A 25392-nucleotide genomic window follows, 5' to 3' on the forward strand; every position below is an offset into this window, starting at 1 on the left:
AAAATTTCGATCCTTGGAAAACTTTGGCGATTTCGAAAACGCGATTTACAAGCGGCGAGCGCGACCGCGAAAGGTGACGAGTTTGTCGATACAATACTAATTACGGCAGCGTGGCTATAATCGAAACGTCGGCGCGGCAACGTTGAATACGAGACCCTTCCTCAACGTGGCCGCAGGTGGCGCCGCCACCACGTCATTCATCGCCCCCGATATGCAGCACGCCGCCTGTTATTATAGCAAAATTGCGTGAACCAATTGGCTAATTAGTGGATATCAGGAAAACGTATCGCATCGGATCGATGAATTCGCGTTTCCCCCTCCCCCATTGTTACGAACACGTGCGTTTCTCTCGAGTAAGTAAGCAAAAGACATCGAGATGTATTCTCCGAATGTTTTCGATAACGAAACAATAAAGAAGTTTACACGATTATTATATCCTTCTGTGATGGAAAGAAGGAGAGGAAGAGAATCGTGAATCGCGTTCCAATAATTCCTGGGATGAGTTTCATTAGGGTTGGAGGAGGAGGATCTCGTAAGTGATTACAAATCCGAATAAACGTTGCGCGCACGCGATCACGCAAATGCACGTTCCATTGCGCGGGCTTTGCTAATGTATTACTACATATTCGGCTTGATACAGGTCTGATCGTCGCCAGGGGAAGGGTGGGGGTATAACGTTTGGCGATACATTCGCGGCGATATCGCGGCGGAAAATAGGCGAAAAACGAGGTTGGATCGAGCCCGGCTCTGCCTCTAATTCCACGGTGATTCGAGATACGCGTATAACCGTGCGTGCACGTGTGCGTATGTGTATTTTTCGGATATAAACGATGGCATTTACATGGAAAAACGTTACGACGAGCAGCCAGGTTATCCAATGGCCAATGGCTAATTAATTACCGATTAACACTGGTGAACACGGGTCAGGATTTTCACGGGGATATGTATCGATGGATTGCTGTTTCGATTATATATCCGCCATCGCCATTGAAACGACGAGAAGGAAATTTTTCGATCCAGAATCAAGGGGAGATGCGGTTAAGCATCTTTGGAAGAACGAATCGTTTCGAATTAATCGAGTAGTCGATCGTTCTAAAAGCGAACGAAGAAAGAGATTCGCCTCCTTCGTCTTCTCATCGTGATGCAAAGCGTGTATAATATACCGTTTCCATTTTAAACCAGAAGAGGAGAAAAATTACTATAATTAAAGCAAGAGGAGCGAAAAGGAAGAAGAGAAAAAAGGAAACAGAAAAGACAAAAATACCCATTCGTTCTCTCCAACTCTCTCTCGTCGTAACAACCTCGTTCTACTTTTAAATATCGAGCTGCTGTACAGTGGACGACACGTCTCTCTCCTTTTCTTCCTTCCTCCCTCTTTCCAAGAAGGAATTGATCACACCGTATGTCGGAACAACAAGTGGAATAATATTCGAATTGAAAATTCGAACGCAATGGAAAAATTGGGGAGTGGCGAAACCTTTTGGCCCGATAAAACGTGACAAAGAGATCTCTCGAACGTTTTACGAGAGCGATAAATCTCGTTGTATTTCTTTATTACACCCGTCCCCCCCTTGCCCATTGAAAATCGTCCTCGATAACTGGCCGCCTTCTTATTCGGACGAAGCGCGAGTAATGGCACTTGTGTCCCCCGTGGAATGGAGCCAATGTCGTAAGAGTCATGATCGCCGGTGGAAAATTACTCGAAATCCCGTTTGTTCGAATTTAACCGTTTCAAATTTCTTCTTTTCGAATACAATACAATCTGGATCAGAGTTAACAACCCTCGAAATCATTTTAATTGAATATATATTCTTGGATATTTTTTAATTAAATCCGTGCTTGATTTGTCCCTTTCAATCTTTCCGAAAATTAATTAGACAAGTGGACTAAAAGATATAAAAATTGAAGAAAGAAATTGGACACAGCTCCTTTCGACAGATTATATTTGGTGGAATTAATTTGAGAAACAACTTTGAAATCGAATATTGATTAGGAGCCAAAATCCACGGATATTAATCCATTATTTCCAATCACTAAGCACTATCGAAATAATAAATAATCGACGATTAGTATTAACAAGCGAGACTTGTTATCGCGTGCCCAAAATCATTGATTAAATCTAATTAATTTAATCATTCGCAACGTACACTCGATTAATATTACACGTGATATGCCGATACGAGATATATATATATATACTCGACGAGTTTCTACGAAATATGAAAGAAGAAGAAGAAGAAAGAAAAAGATAAAAGAGATCTTTTCGGATAAGATAAGAATATCTGACGTTACTACGAGATACGAAAGGTGGCTAATAGTAAGTTTCGCGTACGTAATGCGAAAAAGCAAACAAGAATAAGATAAGGAAGAATATAAAAATGATGGAGGAACTTAAAAGCGAACATTTTTAAAGTTTATTTTATTTTTACTTGTTTCTTCTTTAAATTTATCAATTTCAGCAAAATTTTCCAGTTAAAACTTTCGACCTGACACCTTCGCTATTATGCGTATATTTAACTATGATTCTGGATTGAATTCTTTTTGTGGAAATAAAGTTCGTTTCGTTTCTGCTCTCTGAAATTATAATAATATGGTATTTTTTTTTTATTGGTCGCAGTAATTTCAGTAATATCTCGCGAATTCAACGAGATAATATTGAGATAATATTTGAATTTCTAAGAGGATTGAGAACGAGATTCGACAGAACGGGATTCGTTTATAATTTAAATTATTAATTTGCACCTATTACACTGATAAATAATATTATAGAAACATTGTTACATTCGTATTTGACTAATTAAATCTTTATTTAAAGGTCAAATTCAACGGGAATATCAATTGGATCAAATTGTAAATGCGTAATAAACGTATTAATTAATTATGCAGTTTTAGGTGGAGAAGGAGCTCGTTGTAATACTTCTACATTAATGAAATAATGAATATTCAGGACGATAGAAGTTTGTTTCACATCCGTGTCATTTGGATTCCACGCGACAATAAACCCATAAACTAAAACATTTACTTACATTCCTCGTCAATTTTATTAATCAAATTATCAACCGCCTAAATTGTAAATTTCTGATATTTCTAAAAATATCAACCCAATTCCTCTACCATCGGTATTCATCATATCGAGCCTCCTTTTTTCAAAAAACTTCTTCTCGGTCGATAACGACGATATTAATCGCCGAGGTGATCGGTCGAGTATCGATGCGTCAAAGTTTGCAAGAGGGGGCAGTGAAATCGTGTGTGTGTGTGTGTGCGTCTCTTCCCCCTCTTCTCGGTGAAATCAAGGAAAAAGCGGCGAATAAACAGCGAGCGGCGTTCCTTGGAGGATTGGACGGATTTATCTAACAGGACAGCGAGCAGACCTTATGCAGCCTCTCTCACGGAAGGTCTCCAATCATGAGATTGCTCAATTGTAGCTTCGTTTTTATCCTGTTCCCTATCCTGAACCTTCCTTCCTTCCTTCCTCCCCCCCCCTCTTGTGTTGTTTGCTCCTCGCAATCCGACTTTTCCATTATCCGGCCGGGGACGGGGGGAGAAAGATAGAAAAGAAAAAAGAAAGGAAGAAAGAAAGAAATAGAATAAAAATAGCCGACGAGATTAAAAAGCGCGAGCACGCTTCTCTAACGCGATCCGCGATTAACCGGCGGATTTCTTTTTGCTTTGATTTTCACGTAGATTTTTTGATCGTTGCGAAGGGACGAAAGGGAAATTATCTTTGGATTTTGATCCTCGAATTGAAAATTATTCGCTTTCGCTCTCGAATTCGAGGCTTAGAATTAAAGCGGGGATATTCTCTTAAAATATAGGTTGGAAGTTGGAACGTTTGAGACCAGTTTAGATAGGTGACTGATATAATAAGAGGGATAATTAGAAGATCGATTCGAATCTTGGTCGAAAGTTACGGCCATTTTATATATACGTCTATTCTTAACTTTAACGTCCTCCTAACTTTTCTTATGGTAAAATTATATCACGAGAGATTTTAGAAAGTTTAGCGGTTGGTGGTGAAACGTATGTGGTGAACGAATCTAAAGTTTTAGATTTGTAGCTTTGAGAGTGGAAGAATTGGAGAAATTTCCAGGGAATATTTCCATCCAATATTTATATCAACGTTGAGAAAGTTTATCGTAACGTGAAATGCGTTTGAATATATATATATATATATTTTTAAGAAAAAAAAAGGAGAGGAGAGGAAAGGAAAGGAGAAAATGTACGATAAAATTTCATCATAAGTGGGAATAAAGTAGAATTATCGACGGGTTGGAAATTGTTGGGAACGAATTTTAAAGGAACAAGGACGGAGGGAAGAAAATTTAAGATTTTGCATCTCGTGGAAATAGTTAATTAAAAAAAAAAAAGAAAAAAAATGTCTTAAAAAGCCGTAGTCGTAATTAAAAAAAACCAGCTTTCGCGATAAAGAAATCTGTGCGCAGAAGAATTTAATTTCAGTTCTCCCGGCCAAAAAGAATCGAGGACAGTAAAACAATTTCTGTTAAAGAAGTTTAAAAATAACATTATAGAAACAACTCGAAACAATCCCTCTTTATTTTTCTTAATTAAAATACTTTCTTCGAAAATAGAGAAACGGACAAAAATAATAAATTAATATCATAAACAGGAAGAATCCCCGCCTCTAAAATACTTTCTCATCGCGACGAGACGAGAAATATAATTAAAATAAACCAGTAATTAACCCAGATTAACTTTAATTCCTTTTTCGTTGCTTTATTTTACTCAATTTTTTACTTTCTTTTATTTTTATTATTTTTTTTTTCTCACTTTTTAAAACAACACATTTCAACACGTTTCAAATTCGAAGATAACAAACAGTTCTCCGAGAATGCAGGCTTATCCGGCTTGAAAAAAAAATGATTTTAAATTAAATCGCTAGAAAATTGAGAGAGAATTAATTAACTCCGATTACCTTATTTCTCGATCACTGTTCATAATAACTCGGCAAAGGCCGTTGTTGTTTCTTTTTTTCTCTTTTTTTTTTTTTACCAACGAATTTTTCCCCACCCTCGTCCATTAAAATCAGATTACCAGATTCAAAAGAACGAACGAGGCGGTCATTAATCACGGCCATTTAAATCGCTAACAAACAACTTTTCCTGTTCTTCCTTAACGCTCTTTAAACTGGCAATTTTAACCCGGCCAACCCCTTTAACGCTTAATATCGAACGAACCAAGTGCTCGGTGACACGACAAAAGTCACTTATCCCGATAATGAGGTGGAGCTCGTTGATTTTTCCCCTCTTTTTCATTTTTTCAACCCCATTGAAAAGCGAGCCGAGGAAACCAGCCCCGACCCGAGCTGAAGTTTCGGCTTAGCTTTAGAAAGCAATTAAGAAATCAACGGGTACAAACGTTTCTTTCTTCATCGCGTCCAAATCTATTCTTACACTCCAAGCACGATGGAGGAAGGAAATAATATATTTCGCGCTAAAGATCGAAGTGATTATCGAGGAAGGAGGAGAGAGAGAGAGGTTCATTGATCACGATCACAGGTTGGTGTTTACACAAAAAGCGGCGCACCAACACGTAAGCAAGCTCTGCAACAGTTGCATACACTGTCGATTTTATCGCTGACAAGGGGAAACATCGGGCCCGCTTACACGAGCAGCGTTATCCATCCATGCCTCCCCTCCACCCTGCGCATCTATTCATAAACGTTTGTTGTTGCTCAAACATCGCTCGAACGGGAAATAAAACGCGTGTTCATTTCGTGCGCTAGGGAGGGGGAAAGGGAGGGGAAAAATTCGGTTATTCGGTCGGCATTTTCATTTTCCTTGTCGCACACGGAGAAAGTACAAAAATTAACCTCTTCCCAATAAAAATTCCCAAGAAAAATTTCGATCGAACAAACGCGACAAAACATCCCAGAGCACGTTCTACCCCTCCTCTCTGCATCAAAAATTGTACACACACGCACATATACACACGGCGCGTTAGAGGCATTCGCTGGTCGAATTTGAAAAGTTTTCGAACAAATCCAATAACAAGACAGTGGGTGCACGCGACAGGATGGTAGTCTCAGCATCCCCTTCGAGGAAGGGAAGGAGAGTACGTGATCGCTTCCTTCTCCTTCGATACGCGTGCAGATACATCTCGAAGCTCGCATACTTTCAGACGTATCGTTTCTCACACCCCAAATGCATCTCACATCCTAAATACTCGACCCGTTCCCGACTGTGGTCGCGCATCGCAAGCTTGTCGTGTACGAAGAGAGGGAGGAGGGATAGAGAATGTGTAAATATTAATTAATGAGCCTGGCATTAGTAGTTGGCCAAGAAATTGCTGATCGATATTTACGTGCACATAAAACAGTTAAGAAAATTTTTTCAAATATTTCTTTTGCGAATCTGGGGAGGGAGGAAAGTTGGCGCGTCCTATCGAACGAATCTCACTGTGTCACGCTTCGTTCGATATCGAGACGGCGCATCGCCGTCAGGTGAAACTAGAGATTAGCCTCGAATTCCGAAAGCAAAGCGCGATCGAGCTGAATTGGAGAGATAAAATTGGGTCCGGGAAGGTGGCTGCCACCATTGCGGCCACGGAGAGAGAAAGAGAAAAGGAAAAAAGGAGAGGGAGGATTGCAGGAAGAGTGGAAATCCACGTGGTGGTGATTTTTCCACGTATCCGCACGGATCCTCCACCATCTTCGTGCTTGATGTAGCGGACAGGGTGGACCTGTAATCTCCCCATTGTGTCGGCGCCGCGACGCGTACACGCAGATAGGAGCGATTCGGTCACTGGTAAACGCGTGTCTGAACGTTGGCCGTCTAGTGGCTCGTAAATCCGCGCCCCTCCTCGCTCGTGCGTGAACCCACCTCCCCGGAAAGGGAACGTGCGGGGGACCAAGTCGAGGGATCGAAAATTTAACGAAATCCACTTCGGTCTTCGTGACCGTCCAGTCATTTTAATCATCGATCCGAGCGGGTAATGGTGATTTTCATTAAGGATTCAAAGTGAAATTTCGTTAGGCGTTGTAGAATTTAAAAAAATTAGAATTTTGGAAATTTGGAGAATTGGAAATCTGAATTTTAGAGATTTAAAACAGATCCCTCGACGACTGATCATTTTTACTAGGGATTAAAATTGTAACTTGTAGTAGGAATTTCCAAAATTTTGGAAATTTGGCAATCTGAATTTCAGAGATTTGAAAATTTTTAAATTTCTTGTCGTTAAAAGTTTATTAGAAATGCAGATTTCCTGAATCAGTTTAAAAAATCCTTCGACGATTCTAGGGATTAAAATTGAAACTTGTGATAGGAATTTTCAAAATTTGGAAAATTGGAAATTTAAATTTTAGAAATTTAAAACAGATCCCTCGACAACTGACCATTTTTACTAGGGATTAAAATTGTAACTTGTAGTAGAAATTTCAAAAATTTTGGAAATTTGGCAATCTGAATTTCAGAGATTTGAAAATTTTTAAATTTCTTGTTATTAAAAGTTTATTAGAAATGCAGATTTCCTGAATCAGTTTAACAAATCCTTCGACGATTCTAGGGATTAAAATTGTAACTTGTAGTAGGAATTTCAAAAATTTTGGAAATTTGGCAATCTGAATTTCAGAGATTTGAAAATTTTTAAATTTCTTGTTATTAAAAGTTTATTAGAAATGCAGATTTCCTGAATCAGTTTAACAAATCCTTCGACGATTCTAGGGATTAAAATTGTGATAGGAATTTTCAAAATTTGGAAAATTGGAAATTTAAATTTTAGAAATTTAAAACAGATCCCTCGACGACTGATCATTTTTACTAGGGATTAAAATTGTAACTTGTAGTAGGAATTTCCAAAATTTTGGAAATTTGGCAATCTGAATTTCAGAGATTTGAAAATTTTTAAATTTCTTGTTATTAAAAGTTTATTAGAAATGCAGATTTCCTGAATCAGTTTAACAAATCCTTCGACGATTCTAGGGATTAAAATTGAAACTTGTGATAGGAATTTTCAAAATTTGGAAAATTGGAAATTTAAATTTTAGAAATTTAAAACAGATCCCTCGACAACTGACCATTTTTACTAGGGATTAAAATTGTAACTTGTAGTAGGAATTTCAAAAATTTTGGAAATTTGGCAATCTGAATTTCAGAGATTTGAAAATTTTTAAATTTCTTGTCGTTAAAAGTTTATTAGAAATGCAGATTTCCTGAATCAGTTTAACAAATCCTTCGACGATTCTAGGGATTAAAATTGTGATAGGAATTTTCAAAATTTGGAAAATTGGAAATTTAAATTTTAGAAATTTAAAACAGATCCCTCGACGACTGATCATTTTTACTAGGGATTAAAATTGTAACTTGTAGTAAGAATTTCCAAAATTTTAGAAATTTGGAAATTTGGAAAATTGGCAATCTGAGTTTCAGAGATTTCAAAATTTTCAAATTTCTTGTTACTAAAAGTTTATTAGAAATGCAAATTTTCTGATCGTCGAATTATTTTAACAGATCCTCGACGACTGATTTCCATTAGAGATTAAAATTGAAACTTGTGGTATTAAAATTTAGAATTTTGAAAATTTGGAAAAATGGCAATCTGAATTTCAGAGATTTGAAAATTTTCAAATTTCTTGTTACTAAAAGTTTATATTAGAAATGCAGATTTCCTGATCGTCGAATCATTTTAACAGATCTTTCGAATGATCATTTCCACTACGGATTAAAATTAAAACTTGTGGTAGGAATTTTTAAAATTTGGAAAATTGGAAATCTGAATTTTAGAGATTTAAAACAGATCCCTCGACGACTGATCATTTCCACTAGGAATTAAAATTGTAACTTGTGGTAGGAATTTCCAAAATTTTGGAAATTTGGAAAATTGGAAATCTGAATTTTAAAGATTTGAAAATTTTTATACTTCTTATTGTTAAAAGTTTATTAGGAATGCGCGAATCATTTCCATTAGGGACTGAAATTTGTTGTACCCGCGTAGGAATTTAGTGAATTTTGGAAATTTGGAAAATTGGAAATCTGAATTTCAGAGATTTAAAAAACAGATCCCTCGACGACTGATCATTTCCATTGGGGATTGAAACTCGTGCGCGGGGTGAGAATTTAACGAATTTTGGAAATTTTCTTGAAAATTTATTAGAAACGCAGAGAATCGCTTCAAGATATTATTCGCCAGAGAACGTAATGAATTTACGATCGAAACGAGAATTTGAAGTTTACTTTGTATCATTCCCAAGTCGAGAAACTCGTTCAAAATTTGAGTTATAGCTTAAACTCGAAGAACTAAGTAATTCACGATTGCAACGTGATGACAGTTTTTGGCGGGCGGATGAAGAAACTTGGAAAAATAACAAATATTTTGGCAATGACTAGTTTCGTGCTGGCATTCATTCAGAGATTTGCTCAATCGTGCACGTTTGATGAATATATTAGTCGTATTCGGTTAAAAATTCCTTTACGTTTCCATCGAACAGCATATACAAGATTACAAACTTCAATTTGCATCTTTTTAGTACATCATTCTTCCCTTCTTCATTCCAGATAATATCAAACTATTCTTTCTTCTTTTCTCATATTTTTGAAACGAGTCGTGTAAATTTTTGAAAATATACCCTGCAATTTTTAAACCTATCGAGATAAAAACGGACACACCTCCTACATGATTCACAGCTGACCATTAGCGAGAAGAACAGCTGTCAAGAATTCCGACTGTGCGGATTATTGCCTCGCGATTGCCGCGACTTGGAACAACATAATTACTGGAAATAATTTATAACGCGTACGCGAAACTGACCGTGAATACAAATTCTCTTTACAACAGCGCTCGTAAATCGTAGCCCCGGCTAACGAAACTTCATACGTGCCAAACGAGGAAAAACTATTGGAAGGTGGCCGGCCACTTTGCCAAAATATACGTCGGAATTTTCGATCAATAATAAACACGGGATACACGATTTCGAAACGCGTATTTATTCGTTCGCATAAAACATACCATTCGCCCTTTTAATTCCAACTAAATTTTACCCCTTTTCATCGAAAACCCCTCTCGCGCCCCTCGAAAAGCTTAAACGCGACGAGAGCAATACGTTCCAACACGCGAACAATGAACAACCAACCGCCCTGATAAAAGCAACAATTTAAACCAATTCAATTTTTCATCCATTTTTCTATCACGTGTATCGCGATCATTCGTGTATCTCGTTTCGATGGAAGGTGAATTAATGTTAAGGGGGATTGTACATTTTCCACTTTTCGAGTGCTTTAAAGCTCGATTAGCTCAAAGGAAGAAAAATTCGGAATGCGTACAACATTGATTCGAATAACCCAATTCCATCCCTATCCGGATGAACTTTTAAGAATTATTTTAAATCATCTTAATTTTTTTAACATTAACACAATCAAGATTTATTTTCCGATAATAAAATTCTGAACACGAGAAATGATCCAGTACAATTTGAAAAAGAAAGTAAATTTTTTTTTACGCTAAGTGAAAATTGACACAAGGTTCAGATGATAGTGCGAGAAGAAAGAATTTAATTTTATGCAATTAATTTCACGCTTAGCCAATAATATGAAAAATAATACAACACGATATTACATTCGATATCATCGCATTTCGATGGACGCAAACAGGATGCGCCTTAATCGTTCCCTCCATGACTCGTCGAGTTGATAGAAAGATGGTGGGAAAAAAATCGCGATGAACAACCGGTCGCCATTGAAACAACTTGCCAGTGAAAACGCCGGTAGACCCGCGTCAACCGTGACTGGCCGTCACTCGGTGAAATTATTCGACGCGTTTCAGTCGCGCGGACAGACAGTGTTCGGCTCGATGGACGAGAGATGGGCGCAAAGTGATTACGGAAACGACAAGTGATAACAATGAATTCGCGTTCGAGCACTCTTACCGCGGGGGAGGGCTGAGAATGGAGATCGGAAATAATGGATGTCGCTCTCTCGCCTAACTCGGCGCGAGTGTCACGGTGATACGTTCACTTTCGACTATTTTCGGAAAAAGAAAAAAAAAGAAAAATAAATGCGAATAAAAAGCGAGTGGAGATTTATATTATCCGAAATTGGAATTGGCAGCGGCGCGAATTTCTACTTGTAACCGTCGTAACAGGTTTTAACATGTAATGGAATTACTTGAAATTGGAATTTTCCCGATAATTAATGGATTTGTAGAGAGAAAGACTCTTGTCAAGATGAGACTTTTTTTTTTTCGATGGTAATTTGATACGTGATTCAGAAATATTAATTTGTTTTTAAAAATATATATAAAAAGTGGAAAGTTTTCTTTTAATTTGAAAGAATAAAATTATACCATCTATATTTTATTTTTCCGATTCGATAATGATCGAATCTATTCGAACGATTCGAAAAATAATAATAACGGAGTAAGAGAATTTTCAGAAATTGAAAGTGCACATATTGGACGCGATGCAATGAAAGAGATCAACGCCGCGAAAAGTTCGTGATCCGTAAAGTTTTACGGCTTCGACGTTTATAAACGTTTTGTTGATTGAACCACGGATTTCTGAAAACGATTTGAATTCTAGAACGTTTAAAGTTTTTCAAGTGAAAAAAAAAAAAAAAACCCTCATACATTGTGCACTTTGACAAACGCGAAATTCAATCAGTGTCCGGTTGTGCGCAACGTGAAACGAATCTCGCTCTTTTTTTCTTTCTTCTTTTTCATTCTATCGAATGGAATATGTATTCGGTTTTATCAACAACATGAAAATATGATTCTTTTTCTCATCGCTTACGATTGCGCCAATGATAAGATAAATTAATCAATCGAATCGAACAAGAAACAACGGATTAATAACGTTGCTAATAAATACATCGCGAAAGTTAAAAATCTAACCTTTACGGACACGTTGCGAAAGACGCAGGAAAGACGTGAAAAAAACTGCATAAGAATATCGATCATACCTTAATATTCCGCGTTGTTCTTGTTGAATCAACATCTGTTTAGGCGCACAAATACTAAACAAAACGGTAAATAGCAACACTTCACAAAACATTTTAGGAAAACACTAAGAATTTTTCCTACGAAAATCACGAAAACGTCGAAACGCGATCACCGGTACATCTTCGAAGTGACAACTGCTTGAAGTTGGTCGCGGTTGCGCGCGCATACGATTGCTACAGAACACTCATTCCGAGAGTTTGCTTACCTTTCAAATAATCGCATTTTACACCGTCTTTCTTCCAGAGAGATTTTCAATATTTATAAAACTTAATCATTGAAATACATCATCGTATCAATCGTAAAATCCTTAATCCTTAATGCTTAAGAATAGTCTTTGAAAATTAAAAATCAATTCCGTGGAATTCGGTATTTAATTCGGTACTTGAAAACGCATCGATATCGATTATCTCCCATTAAAGGAAATACCGCGTATTCCTTCCTTCGCATCGTTATTAACCTTCTCCCCCCTAATTCTTCCAGCACACAGTCCCCATTCCGCGAACCAATAGAACGCACAGCTGAAATCGATCTATTCATCCGTTAGCTATCGGGGATCGGCAATTAGGGAGGCATCCCGGTATCCGAAGTCACTTATTAATCCGGGATAAGCAATCGAGAATCGGTGGAAGGGTCTCGTTCCCCGTTAAACGCGCCTGTTCAATCCTTCCAAGATCTTGAATTATTAATTGTCTCGGGATACACACAGTGTATACACGGGGAAAGGCGGAGCGGTTATCCGCGCGCACCGACGAGAGAATCGTCGAACAGAGAGAGAGAGAGAGTGGGAGGGAGGGAGGAAGAGAGAGAGATAGAGGCTCGTAGCACGTGCCGTAGCGGCGCATTACCTTGATTGCAACGGCAGGAAACGCTAATTCACTAATGCGTCGCTTCCATACTCGTATACCACCACTTTGCTTTCGTACGGGCGCGAGTATGGCTCGGTTATTGAAGATAGTTTAGGATTTTACACTAACGATCCCGCGTTGCGGTCGTTCTGTGTATCTTCGATCACGGTGTCCTGCTAAGGGGGGAGCGGGCAACGGCTATTTGGGGAATTAATTTCTTGGTGTAGTCGTTGTTTCCGTGGGGCCGGTTTAGCGGGATTAAAGCGGAGTGGCGAGTCGAGAATTGATGCCGCGTAGGGATCAGGGATCGATCGATTCTTAATAAGGAGTTATCGTTTGAATTTAAGATTTCTCCAACAATTTTGACCAATTTATTTCGATATTCGAAAAATATTGATTGGGAAAATTCTTGTAATTGTCTAAATTTATTTTTACAGAAATTTTCCCTTATATTTTAATCGAATTCCACTTCCCTCCCCTAAATCTACATATTTCTTCAGTTTGCTCGCCCCCCTCCCCCTCTATTTTTTCGAGGATAAAATTCCGCCGCAAAGCCTTGCTTAATTTGCTAGTTAAGAATATGCTAAACCCTCACTTTACATGCAAATTTTCTTTTCTAACAAACTTGAATATTCCCGCGAGTTACACGGTAATGTATATTAAAATATCTTCTAAAGGAGGGGGAGGGGAGGGTCGAATCGATCAAAAGTATCAATCAATCGATCAGTATCGAAAAAGAAAAATTTTCATATATCCATCCCTGTTAGAATGCTCGAACGAAAAGATGCAAATATCAAGATAGTAAATGTCGAGAGAGAGCGTGTGCCGATGTTCCTCGTCTTTTCTCTACGACGATCATTCCTCTTAACTGTCCAACACTCCTTTCTCCTTTTTTTAATAAACGAAATGGCGATTATCAGGGGAAAAAAGGGATCGTCGATCGGCAGAGTCGCGCGTACCAATTGGCTGGAAATGTTAATCCGCTAATGCACGCCCCTGCAACCACCACCACCACTTTAGCTTCGCATACTGCAAGTTCCAGCTATTGAGAATAGTTTAGGATTATGCGCTAACGATTCCCCCGCTGCGGTCGCTCTGTGTATCATGTCCTATGCGGACCCCGTTTCCTACAGGATTAATTAATCTTCCTCATTTCTAGTCGCCCGCTAATGCCACGGCAATAATGCATCGGGACTTAATAAATGGTACGTGCTACGACCGCTCGTGATTAATACTGCTGTGATTAAAAAAAGAAGAAAAAGAAAAACGGAAAAGGAAAGATCCGAAATACAATTCTTCTTCTCTATTTTTCTCTTTTTTTACAGCAAACGAGAAAATTTCATTGCACTTTTTACATACAATCGATATCTTTCAACCGAATTACGATGTCTATGCAAATATGTCGAATCGAGTCGAGACAATTATCGGGAATTAAGGAAGAGAAGAAAATAATTTCAATTGTTAATAATGATTCGATTAATGATTAATCCTCGAAATAGGGGAATAGGAACGATATTAAACCGGTGAATGGACGAACCTTAGAAGCCGCTCTCTCGACGTTTATGGCAGCCGAAAATTGCACCGTTCCGCTACACACGTACGTATAATTGCGCCATCCACGTTCGCGCCTTTATTGAATCCTCTAACAGATAAATCGACCTAACCTTTCCTATTAATTCCGCCATTTTGGTTGAAACAATCGCCGAATTACCCTTCCGCTCCAAACGGGGGCGTCATACAGGTGGTTTCGCGATTTCTACGAGGGAAATGGAGGATTCGATACAAGTTTTTGTTTTAAAAGATTGGAAAATTGCCAGGCCAGTGATTATTCTTTTCTGAAAAAAAAAAAAAGAAAAATGAAAGAGAGTTAATTGGAAGAAGGATAGAGATAATTAGTGCAACGATTTAAAATATTATTTCAGGACGTTAATTTTTCAAGTAATTTAAATTACTTTTTAACGAGCGTATGCTAAGCGTATCGCATCAATAATAAAGGAGAACGAAAGGGGGTGGGAAAATTAATTAATTAATTACGAAAGTTTTCTAAGAGTCGGAGGTTGCTACACACCCGGGGGAATGCTATGCATCCGAACAAGTCGGGCATAAAAATGAAGAAAAATTTAGAAATATTACCCGCACAAGTTTTTCAATATCACTCGCAAAATCATATCGAATTATGCGAAGATAATTTAAAGTAATAATTTCATCTCGCTAAAACCTTCACATTTTTACCTTAATTTAGACGCAATGTCTCGTTCATTAGTTATTCAAATCGAACGATCACACGTTGAAAATAATACTCCCAGAGAAGTGGAGAAACAGAGAGAAAGAAGGGATCTCTTCGAAACGTATCGGTCGCAGCATCTACCTCTTTTATCTCACGGACCCTCGACCTTTGTTTACGCGTGGCAAAACGTGGGATCGAGAGCTTTGGGCGACCGTCCCCGGATCTACATTACCGAGATGATCTTCGCCGCAAAATTATTCCACCGAGTCCAGTCAGGTGCACCAAGGTGATTACGTATCTCAGGCACGGCCAATACCCGCCGCAAACACACGTGAACACACGTGCGCACAGCTGCGCTAATTTTAACGCAGACGGATTTACGGAGGAATGGTTCGAATGAACCACGCCGGAAAAAATTCTATAACAGGAATTCCTATTTAAATTTCGCCGTAGCAATTCTTCGTGTAGGAGGACGAAGAAACAGAGAATCTCGTTTCGAAGGAGGCGTCTCTCCCCGCGAAGATAAGATTAATTCAACGTTATCCCCCTCGATATTCCAACATCGAACGAGTTCGAGACCCGTCCAGGGGCTCCGCCCACCTTTCGCAATCCGTGACAATGACGGGACATAAATACCGGAATATATTTTAATTGGCCGGGACGGGCGAAACGAAATGCAAATCTGGTTGCTGGAATAGGTGTTACGTTAATGCATGGAGGGGACGAGCGTTAAACCGATTTCCATAAATCGAGCGATCGCGTCACTACGGCCAATTCGTTGGTTCACCACTTTATTATTATTGTCGTTCGACCTGTAACCAACTGGAAAAACTCGTTGTCGAGTCGCTGATGATACCGACAGGTACATGTCCCCCCTCCTGCGCCCACCGATGCGTGATTAATCTTCGTTCGAATAATTTAACGGCGGGGAAATAAATAATTGGAACGCGAGAACGCGGTTGTTTGAACGTCAAAGAAAAATTGGATACGTCTCGGATTAAATTCCTTTAAGACGATTCCTCCCCTGGTTCCGGTTCAATAACGAAGCAAGTTTCAGCGCCAGCAGCGCCACGTTTTCACGCTTCAGCCCCTCTAATAGATATATGCATAACGGTGAGACCGCAAATGCTTCAATTATGAAACAATGAAATAGTTAGAACCCTCCCCCCCGCATATCGGAGAGAGAGAGAGAGAGAGGAGGGTTCACGGCGCGGTGGTGCGAACTGACGCCAACTTCTCGCGCTAACTTGCTACCGTTGTTTCGTCGAGTTAACCAGCTAACTTCGTACCAATCCACCCTGCGCCCTCCCTTTTCTCTCGCCGCCGCTCCTCTCGACTCCACTCCTCCCCTCTCGCGTACACGTCATCCGTCAACCGGCGAAATCTTTGCCCCTTGTTTCGGGGTTGTGCAGCCTTCCAGACCTGTGCATCCGCATCCCCCGATGCGTGAAAAGGATCTGGAGGATCAGGGTGCAAAGCTCGGAGAGGAAGTTTGGAATTTTATCGAAACTTTATCGAAAAGTTTCTCTCGCCTCCGACGATTCGAAAGATTCGAACGGACGGCGATAATTCTATTGATCGATATCTTTAACCTGGAATTCAATAACGAATTCATTGCATATTCCAAAGCGAGGCGATTATCCGTCACCGAGAGACGGTCGGCAGGGGAGTACTAGCATCAGGTCGACGTTTCATCTCTGGCGAAGAGTGTAACGGAGGCGAAGGGACAAATCAAGGAAGAGGGAGAAACGGTAATGGCGTCAAGTGGCGTGGTGCCGGCGATAATCCAGCAAGCACAATCCGCCCATATAACGGAGATAACGTCCCCCATCCGACGCACGCCCCCTTTTCCACCGTGAATATACCTTTCACGGATGTTTCACATCGCTCCCTGGCCACCGATTACGAAATTATTTATCGTATGTACAACTTTCCTGAAAATTTCTATATTTCTCTCTTCTCCGCCCGCACACAACGAGGCGATTCGATTTCGTCAGGGCAATTCATTTTTACCATTACCGCGTAATTCGTTCGAGCCATCTCGGGCCGAGTGATATATTCGGGCGAGGGGGGCCGTCCGAAACCGGACACCGAAGATTCGTCTTCCCGAAGGTGTCCAATTTTACGGCTAATCTAAGTCGTAAGAGACTGCTCGGTTAACCCAACGCGGCTCCCCCTCTTCTCGAGACTCCCCTCCACCAACGCTTCCCCTTCCCTCGTTCCTCTCGCTCGAGCAACCGAGCGAGTGAATTAGCGGAACGAGCCTGACGCGAATCGAGGATAAATTTCATTTCATCTAGAAATATTAATTTATACGATTGCAAAAGTGCGAAAGAATTATTATTATGTATTATAGTTATCGATTGGATTCCAGAAGATGAACGAACGTAGAAGTAAATATATATTTTTAATTCGATTACCGGCGAATGTAAATACGAGATGAATGTTAAGTCACGTCAAAAGCGTTTAATTATTCGCAGGGGAACGTTTGGATTTGTTGAAATTGATCATTTATAAACGATATTGCCAGCCGATGAATGGTTTATGACGAGATCTTGCGCTAGATCCGTGCAATTAATTTCGACGATGCGTTTGTATCAACGGAGGAAAGGTATCGTTTTAGTGAGGAAAAATGCTGGAATAGAGATTTGTCGCGGAGTATTTATCGAAATAATAAAAGAAGAAAAATTTAACAATCGAAAATTAAACCACGACATGGATTTATAACAAAAGGGATCTTGAGAATTATCATTTCATAACGAAGAATCAATAAATTTAATCGTGCTAAAATTGTGAGGCGTGTGAAATATTTATTATCGATAGATATTCCTATTTTAATTCAAATTATTATTCATGCATTTTAGCTACATTAAAATACTTAATTATTCCCTATGTATATATATATGTGTGTGTATAAAGCCATTTCACTACTCGAAATTAATAATTCCATCGTATCGTAAATAATTTCGTAAATCCTAGGATATTTTCGTTGATCGAATCAGCCCCGATTTGATCAAATCGTCCATTTTACACATTGCCCGTACGTTGCGTGTTAAAATAACCATAGACGACTACAAAAATATATTTATTACAGAAAAAAAATCACGTAATCCTTGCAAAATAACTCCTCGCTCCCTTCGCCCACGTAGCAACATTTCCATCCCGTGCAACGTGCACAGTCTACACGAAATGCCAATAAAGATGCTCGACCAACCTCGTTCGTTTGGCATTGATATCGTGGCAATTTCGTTGCGAAAGGGGGACACAGGTTTCGCCATGGAAAGTATAACCGTCCCTGTTGTATAATTTAACCGAGCACGGCCCAATTACAGAACTATGCCTTCCGTTTCGGCCATGCATTACACGTAGCCAAGCTTGCACAACACTGGCCACACACACACACACTGGTTCGAGTATCGACCACTTCGCCCGGCCAGAGTCCGCCAAGAGCGGCTCCCATTCATCCCTTTTCTCTTCCCTGTAATAACCATCGCCGCGTTATCGTGCGTTATCAGAGGGGCAATAATTTTTCCATTCTTCCGGCGCCTCGATTCGAAGGCGGACGAGGACGACACTCGTGTTCCCCTCCCCTTGGATTACGGTCGCAGTTGGCTAGGAATCTCGAACGGAAAGGGCGAAGATATACGGGCATACGCGTTACTTCTCTCTCCCTCGAAAATGTAAATTGAAACGATGATCTGCATGCGGACAGTCCAACTCATAATTCTCTTTGGACATCTTCATCGTGTATTCCCGGTGTAATTATGTCAGTTTCGGGCCGGGGAAGGGCCTTTCCGACCGATCGATCGCCACCTATGCGTTTGGGAAGCGGAACAGATGATTTATTCGAGCTGGCCCTCCCCCCCACTGCTCCTTTTCTAATCGTAATTACCGCTTACACGAACTTCGATGCAAACGCGAGGCCCGACACCGATAAATCTTCGTAACGAGATCCCCTCCCTTCTCTGCTGCCCCCCTTCGTGCAATCCTTCCTCGCTCGTCCGTTTCGAGCGAAGGGAAAGAAGGGAAGAATCGAGGTTATATTTACAAGATTTGGAAAATTTCTTCTCTTCTTCTTCTTATTAAGTTTAAATTAATGTTCCCTTTTAGAGTCGATCGGAATATTGTTCGATTTATTTTCTCTTCCTTTTGAAATATATGTATATGTATATGTATAAAACAAAATATTTTCTATTCAAAGTCAGAGATGAAATATTACGAACAATGTGAAATAGTACAATGGAGTTGGTGAAAGGAGAGGTCACCTGTGACGTCACTAGCAATTAAAGAAATGACCCATTTAGTAGCCAGTTTATTTTTGACACGGTGCTATATTACGATTATCGATCAGACAGATATATCAAGAACAACCCTCGTACAAATGCTCGAATCGGTACAATCCAGTGCTTCTTTCATTTTTATCTTCCGCTTCAAATTTGTGGTTCGAACACAAAGGAATTGGATATTTCTTTTTTTCTCGTGAAATAATCGCGTTCATATTTTATCCTGCCAAATAAAAGAGAGAGAGAGAGAGAGAGGATGGACGTGGATCGAAATACTTTCTCCGAAGAAATTTATACCGCACATTTCTCGCCAATACAATGCAACGCTCTATTTAGTATTCGACGACGTAAATGATTATAAATAAAAAAGAGCATTTTATCATGCGTTTTATTATGTATTATTCATCATCCGACACTTCTGATATGCAAATTCGAATTTTTCTCGGAAATTTTCTCCGATACCGGGTGATCCGATAAAAAATTATCATTCTGAATCCGTTCGATGTCGGTTATTTCTCTAAAGTTAAAAAATATTTCGGCCAGAATTCCCCCCCCCCCTTTTTTTCTCCCTTTTTCTCCAAGGAAGATATTAAACAACTTTTATTAAAAAAATTTTTCCACTATAACTCACGATGCAATTCTCGCAACACGTTCATACAAAATTGATCGGAATTTTATCGGGATCGAGTTTTTCTTTCTTTTTCCATCGTAAATTTTCCGATACCGGTACAAATTCGCGTCTCCCAAGATTCTCCAAACTCGAAAATCCACCATCATCGCCGATACGAACTCAAAATCCCTCCCGCAACTGGTCCAATTAAACGCAAAATGAACGAAACCCTTGAATGCCTCAACTCCAAGGCTGAATTGTGGAGGATCAAAAGAGAGAGAGAGAGAGAGAATTCATCCACCTGGTCTTTGCGACCAAAATTCTCGTTTCACGTTCGGTTCTGGCCCATAGTGGCAGCGATGCATTTGCCAAATGTTTCCCCTCCCCCCGCCGCAAAGATTGTCGAGCACGAATATCTGGCATTCGGTCGGAAAATTAGTCCCTGGACATGCACAATAAACGATCCCCCTCTGTTTCTTCTCAACCGATGGATTCGAACTCCTCTTTCCATTAGGAGGAGAGTCGGAGAATCAGAGCTCCCCCTCGAGCTTTTCTCTCGAGGTAAAACTCCGCGGAAATGGATCCTGGAACGGGGAGAGGAAGGAGAAAAGGGGGTGGATAAGTGTAAGACGAGATGCAGGAAACGAAGCAACCGTTTCAGAACGTTCCTCGTGATCTTGTACCTGGTTAAATTTCGGGATATCAAATCTTGCGATATTTCGAGTTTAACAAATGTTACATTCGAAGCAAGTACACGCTTTGACCGATATTTAGCGCGCGCTATTTCCATCTCGTGGCATTCGAGATTAGAACGAAGGAGTCACGAGTTTTTAATTGTGATCGAGATTCGAGAAAACGGATGATATCGTTAAAAGGAATTATATCGGCGAAGAGGCAATCCATGGGCGAAAGTGCGTCCCAGTTACGAGTATTTAATCAGCATAATTTAACAACGGGTAAGAGCAACCGCGTTGCAATTTTGCTGCCGCTCTCGATAATTCGCCGCGTGATGTATCGCGAGTTATTTCATTGAATTTGAAAGCGCCAAGGGTCGGTCGCGGACCACGGTCCAACAAACTACTGCTCGTTCGCCCGCCAATTCCACCATCGCCGATATTACCACCGCCGCCCCCCTCAGCCTCGCCAATTTGCAATTCATATCGTGTCTCATGCATGCACGATGGAGTGACTACTGTGACCGAGCGCGCGCGCTATGTCATCGGCCATGTTCCCTGTAAGTGGTCATCTATATATATATGTATAGGCTGCCTTCGTCACCATTATGTTTCTTTTCATAACGAATCGAAGATTAAAGTATTTGCAGGGCGTTAACTACGAATAATCGAATATCGCGGTTATTTGTAGCAGAATGAAAAAATGTACAGAAAATTTGTTTGTATATATATATGTTTTCTTTTCCTCGTGAAATGGAAGTAAGTGTATCTATGAAGAATGGTCATAAGTGCATTTTTTTAACGTGGAAGAAAAATATCCGATATTTAAAATGAAAAATAAGCGATACGAAAGAATATTTAAATGACATTGATGAGCATTGCTCTCAAATGTACGTAACTGTCTATATACATATATGGAACGTTTAATTAATTATCATCGATTATACATTTTTTAATGGTGGAAAATATAAAGTGCCTTGGTTAATATTATTTTCATTCCAACAGAAGAGTATTTCCAGCCTTTCTTTAAATTACGAACGTCTCTTTCCGCCGCTAGATTTTCAAGAATCCGTATCGAAAAGGAAAATTAATGGAAATTCGAAACCGAGAGGACGAAATCGAATTTTATTCCACGCGCGATTCGACCTTCGCGTGTTACGGCCTTTGTTCGATCGGTGAAAAAAGAGAGAGAGGAAGAAACGACGAGCCGACGTATTAAAAAGTCGTGCCTATTGATGGCTCGTTACAAAAGCGGCCCGGTTGAAAGCGGATAGCTACAAAAGCCAGCCCCTCTTCCTTGCCCCTCTCGACCAGTGGCGCATTCAAAATCGCGCGAGAAAAATCTTTGGGAGGGGGCTGATAAAGTAAATGTCGAAAAATATCGCCGTAGATGAAATATCATCTGCGTTGGAGAAAGACAGGAGAGCGAGAGTAAGAGTGAGAGGGGGAAGCGCTCGCGTTAAATATCTCGCGATTCGGTCGATAAATTTCGATCGAAGACGGGGAAGAATTCTCTTCGTTTTTCGATTCTTCTTCTTCTTCTCGTTTGTTTTTTTCTACACACATAGGACACGACGATTTCGAGAAATTTATATAATCGTCTCTGATATTTTTTTCTTTTTTTTTTCTCCGCAGAGACGGAGGATATAAATTTACGGGTGATTATAAATTTAGATAATAACGTTTATTTATTTACACGGAAGGTTATTAACGCGTAATATTGTATCATATTTACGTTGTCAACGTTATATATATATGTATAACCTATGTTATTAATTATTCTCCCCCCACCCCCTCTCCTTCCCCTTCTATTGAATATTTATGCGAAGCAAATGAAAGATTTAATTAAAACTTGATACAGAATTTTACGCGGTGCGTTAAACGCGGTGCGTGTAAATATTGACGCGTTATTTCATTTGTAAATAATAGAAATATAAATATGTAAATATTTCGCGATTCGACGATGTCTAATCGAATCAATTTTCGTTTCGTTTCGTTCTCCTCGAATAAAAGTTTCTCTTTTCTTTTCTTTTTTTTTTTTCCTCCCACTCATGATTCACGATTTATTCGATTCTTATATTCCCGTTTCGGAATATATGGGACTGTCACGACTGTGCGCAAACGGACGGATGATCACCGGAGAATGAAATGAAAATGACGATACGTACAAAGTCATATTCTACGCGTATATCGATGAAATTCAACATTCAAGAGACGAAATATCTAATATCACGCGAAATATGATAACTGTCAGTGATAATAACGCGTATTTGTAACGAAACAGTAATAAACTTTGCGCCTGTCCTGCTTTGTTATTTCTTTCTTCTTCTCTCTTCTTTTTTTTCCTTTTTTAATCAAATTTAAATGAAAAGTTTCAGAGATGTAAAATATATAAAATTATGACAAGATGAGACATTCGTTCTAATTTCGAATATACACGACACTCTCAAAAAAACAAAGGTATTTAAAAAAAATAATTCAACTTTGTGCTATCTTATCAAAAGTTTCACATTTACTTTCGGCTAAAAAAGTTACTTTCTTTGTCCAACACTTGTGAAATTTTCTTCGAGTAAAATCCAGAAAGCGATTAATCAAATCGGAGGAGTCGATTTCTCGATCTACGTAAATATCACCAAGAATCCTTCGTTCTGCCTTAAAAAATCCTTAAAAAATTCGAAGAATCGTCGAAACTCGTCTCGAGGAGTTCTTCGCAATTCTTGCGCGTTCTTAAACCCGTTTGCTTTGATCACGAATTCGCTTTCTTCACGCCGCATTTGCTCCGCGGCGAGGAGACAATTAGGGCGTTAAAGCGGGGGAGAAGAGGGTCCAACGGTTGTTCAGCAACGGGATCACGAAGTACAAACAATTTGGTTAACGAGGGGTGGCTATTAGGGCCGATTGGAAGTCGATTCTTGGGACGGTCGGGCCGGTGCGCGGGATTGCGCCTCGCGTTGGGCTGCGTGTCACGCGCGCACCCCGCTTCTACTCGTGCGTGTGCACTTTCCCCCCCTCCCCGTGCACGCCTCGTTGCAAATGCGTTTCTTTCCCGCGCCAAGTCGGTCCCTCTGACCAGAGCCCCCTCCCCTTTTCTATCTTTCAGAGATAATTTCCTCCTTCTCTCTGGACTTAACGTTTCATTACTCGACAACCATGTCACCAGTCTTCCATTTCTTTCTTTTCAATTCTATTTTTCATCGCGTTTAATCGATATTGGTATCTTAAGTTTGGAAGAAATACGCTCGTTTTAAAATTACGTCATTCCAATCTCGGATGGTTCCCCTCTTTCCTCCGTTTCTTCTTTCTCAATTCTATGTTCTTATTACAGTTTCATTCAATTAATACCAGGGTTTCTCGCTAAATTTGACATTTTATCACTCTCGGTTATTGTATCTAATGTTAAAAAAATGAAATAGTTTTCCCTTCTTTTTTAATTCTATTTCTCATTCAGAAAGATACAATTATTTCCTCTTTCTCTCTAAATTTGACATTTTATCATTCCAAGCATTCTCAATTAGCGTATCTTATGTTAAAAAATCGCTCAATCTACCAGTTCTCTCCTTTTCTCTTCGCCATTTCTTTTTTTTCAATTCTATTTTCTCATCACAATTTCATTCAAATAATATTTCTATTGATACAAGTATTTCTCTAAATTTAACATTTTATCACTGCAAGCACTCTCAATTATTGTATTTAATGTTAAAAAAATTACAATATTCTCTCTTGCTCTCTAAATTTGACATTTTATCACTCCAAGCATTCTCAATTAGTGTATCTTATGTTAAAAAATCGCTCAATCTACCAGTTCCCTCCTTTTCTCTTTGCCATTTCTTCTTTTTCAATTCTATTTTCTCATCACAATTTCATTCAAATAATACAAGTATTTCTCTAAATTCAACATTTTATCACTGCAAGCACTCTCAATTATTGTATCTAATGTTAAAAAAATCATTTGATACTTCTCTTTCTTAATTCTATTTTTCCTCACAATTTCATTCAATTACAATATTCTCTTTTTCTCTCAATAAATTTGACTCCAAGTATTCTCAACTAATGTATTAAAAAATCACTCAATATAACTATTTCTCTTCTTCTTTTCTTCTTTTCTAATCCTATTTTCCATCACAATTTCATTCACTCAAAAATCATCCAACTAGTTACTAATTGTAAAAAAATCATACAAAATCATACTACTCCTTTCTTTTTTAGAAATAATATTTCTATTAATACAAGTCTTTCTCTTACTCTAAATTTAACATTTTATCATTGCAATTATTGTATACAACTTTTGTCTCTTTTCTCTTTCTTAATTCTATTTTTTCTCACAATTTCATTCAATTACAATATTCTCTCTTTCTCTCTAAATTTTATCAAGTATCCTTAACTAATTAAAAAATCACTCAATATAATTACTTTTCTCTTCTTCTTTTCTTCTTTTCTAATCCTATTTTCCATCACAATTTCATTCCATCAAAAATCACCCAACTAGTTACTAATTGTAAAAAAATCATACAAAATCATCCTTTCCTTTTTAGAAATACTATTTCTATTAATACAAGTATTTCTCTTACTCTAAATTTAACATTTTATCATTGCAAGCACTTTCAATTATTGTATACAACTTTTGTCTCTTTTCTCTTTCTCAATTCTATTTTTTCTCACAATTTCATTCAATTACAATATTCTCTCTTTCTCTCTAAATTTTATCAAGTATCCTCAACTAATGTGTTAAAAAATCACTCAATATAACTAGTCACAATTTCATTCACTCAAAAATCACCTAACTAAACTAGTTACTACTACTCCCCCC

General features: G+C 38.9%; 1 protein-coding gene and 1 long non-coding RNA gene across 29 annotated transcripts in view; one reads left to right on the top strand and one right to left on the bottom strand.

Moving 5' to 3' along the window:
• The window catches only part of LOC107994778 (CUGBP Elav-like family member 2), a 383891-nt gene that overhangs the window by 301574 nt on the left and 56925 nt on the right, over nucleotides 1–25392 (bottom strand). Inside the window, exon 1 of one of the 28 annotated variants that reach the window (XM_062085675.1) lies at nucleotides 11907–11923. The exons of the other annotated variants lie outside the window; for them this stretch is intronic. The gene's annotated coding sequence lies outside the window, so the exon portion shown is untranslated. Of the gene's footprint in view, nucleotides 1–11906; nucleotides 11924–25392 lie in introns of those variants that run through there. 28 annotated transcript variants of the gene reach the window in all.
• Nucleotides 1–25392, top strand: part of LOC133667393 (uncharacterized) — a 70192-nt gene that overhangs the window by 4016 nt on the left and 40784 nt on the right. The gene's annotated exons all lie outside the window — the stretch shown is intronic.

The sequence above is a fragment of the Apis cerana genome, linkage group LG1 (assembly GCF_029169275.1).
Source record: "Apis cerana isolate GH-2021 linkage group LG1, AcerK_1.0, whole genome shotgun sequence".
NCBI classification, from domain to species: Eukaryota; Metazoa; Arthropoda; class Insecta; order Hymenoptera; family Apidae; genus Apis; species Apis cerana.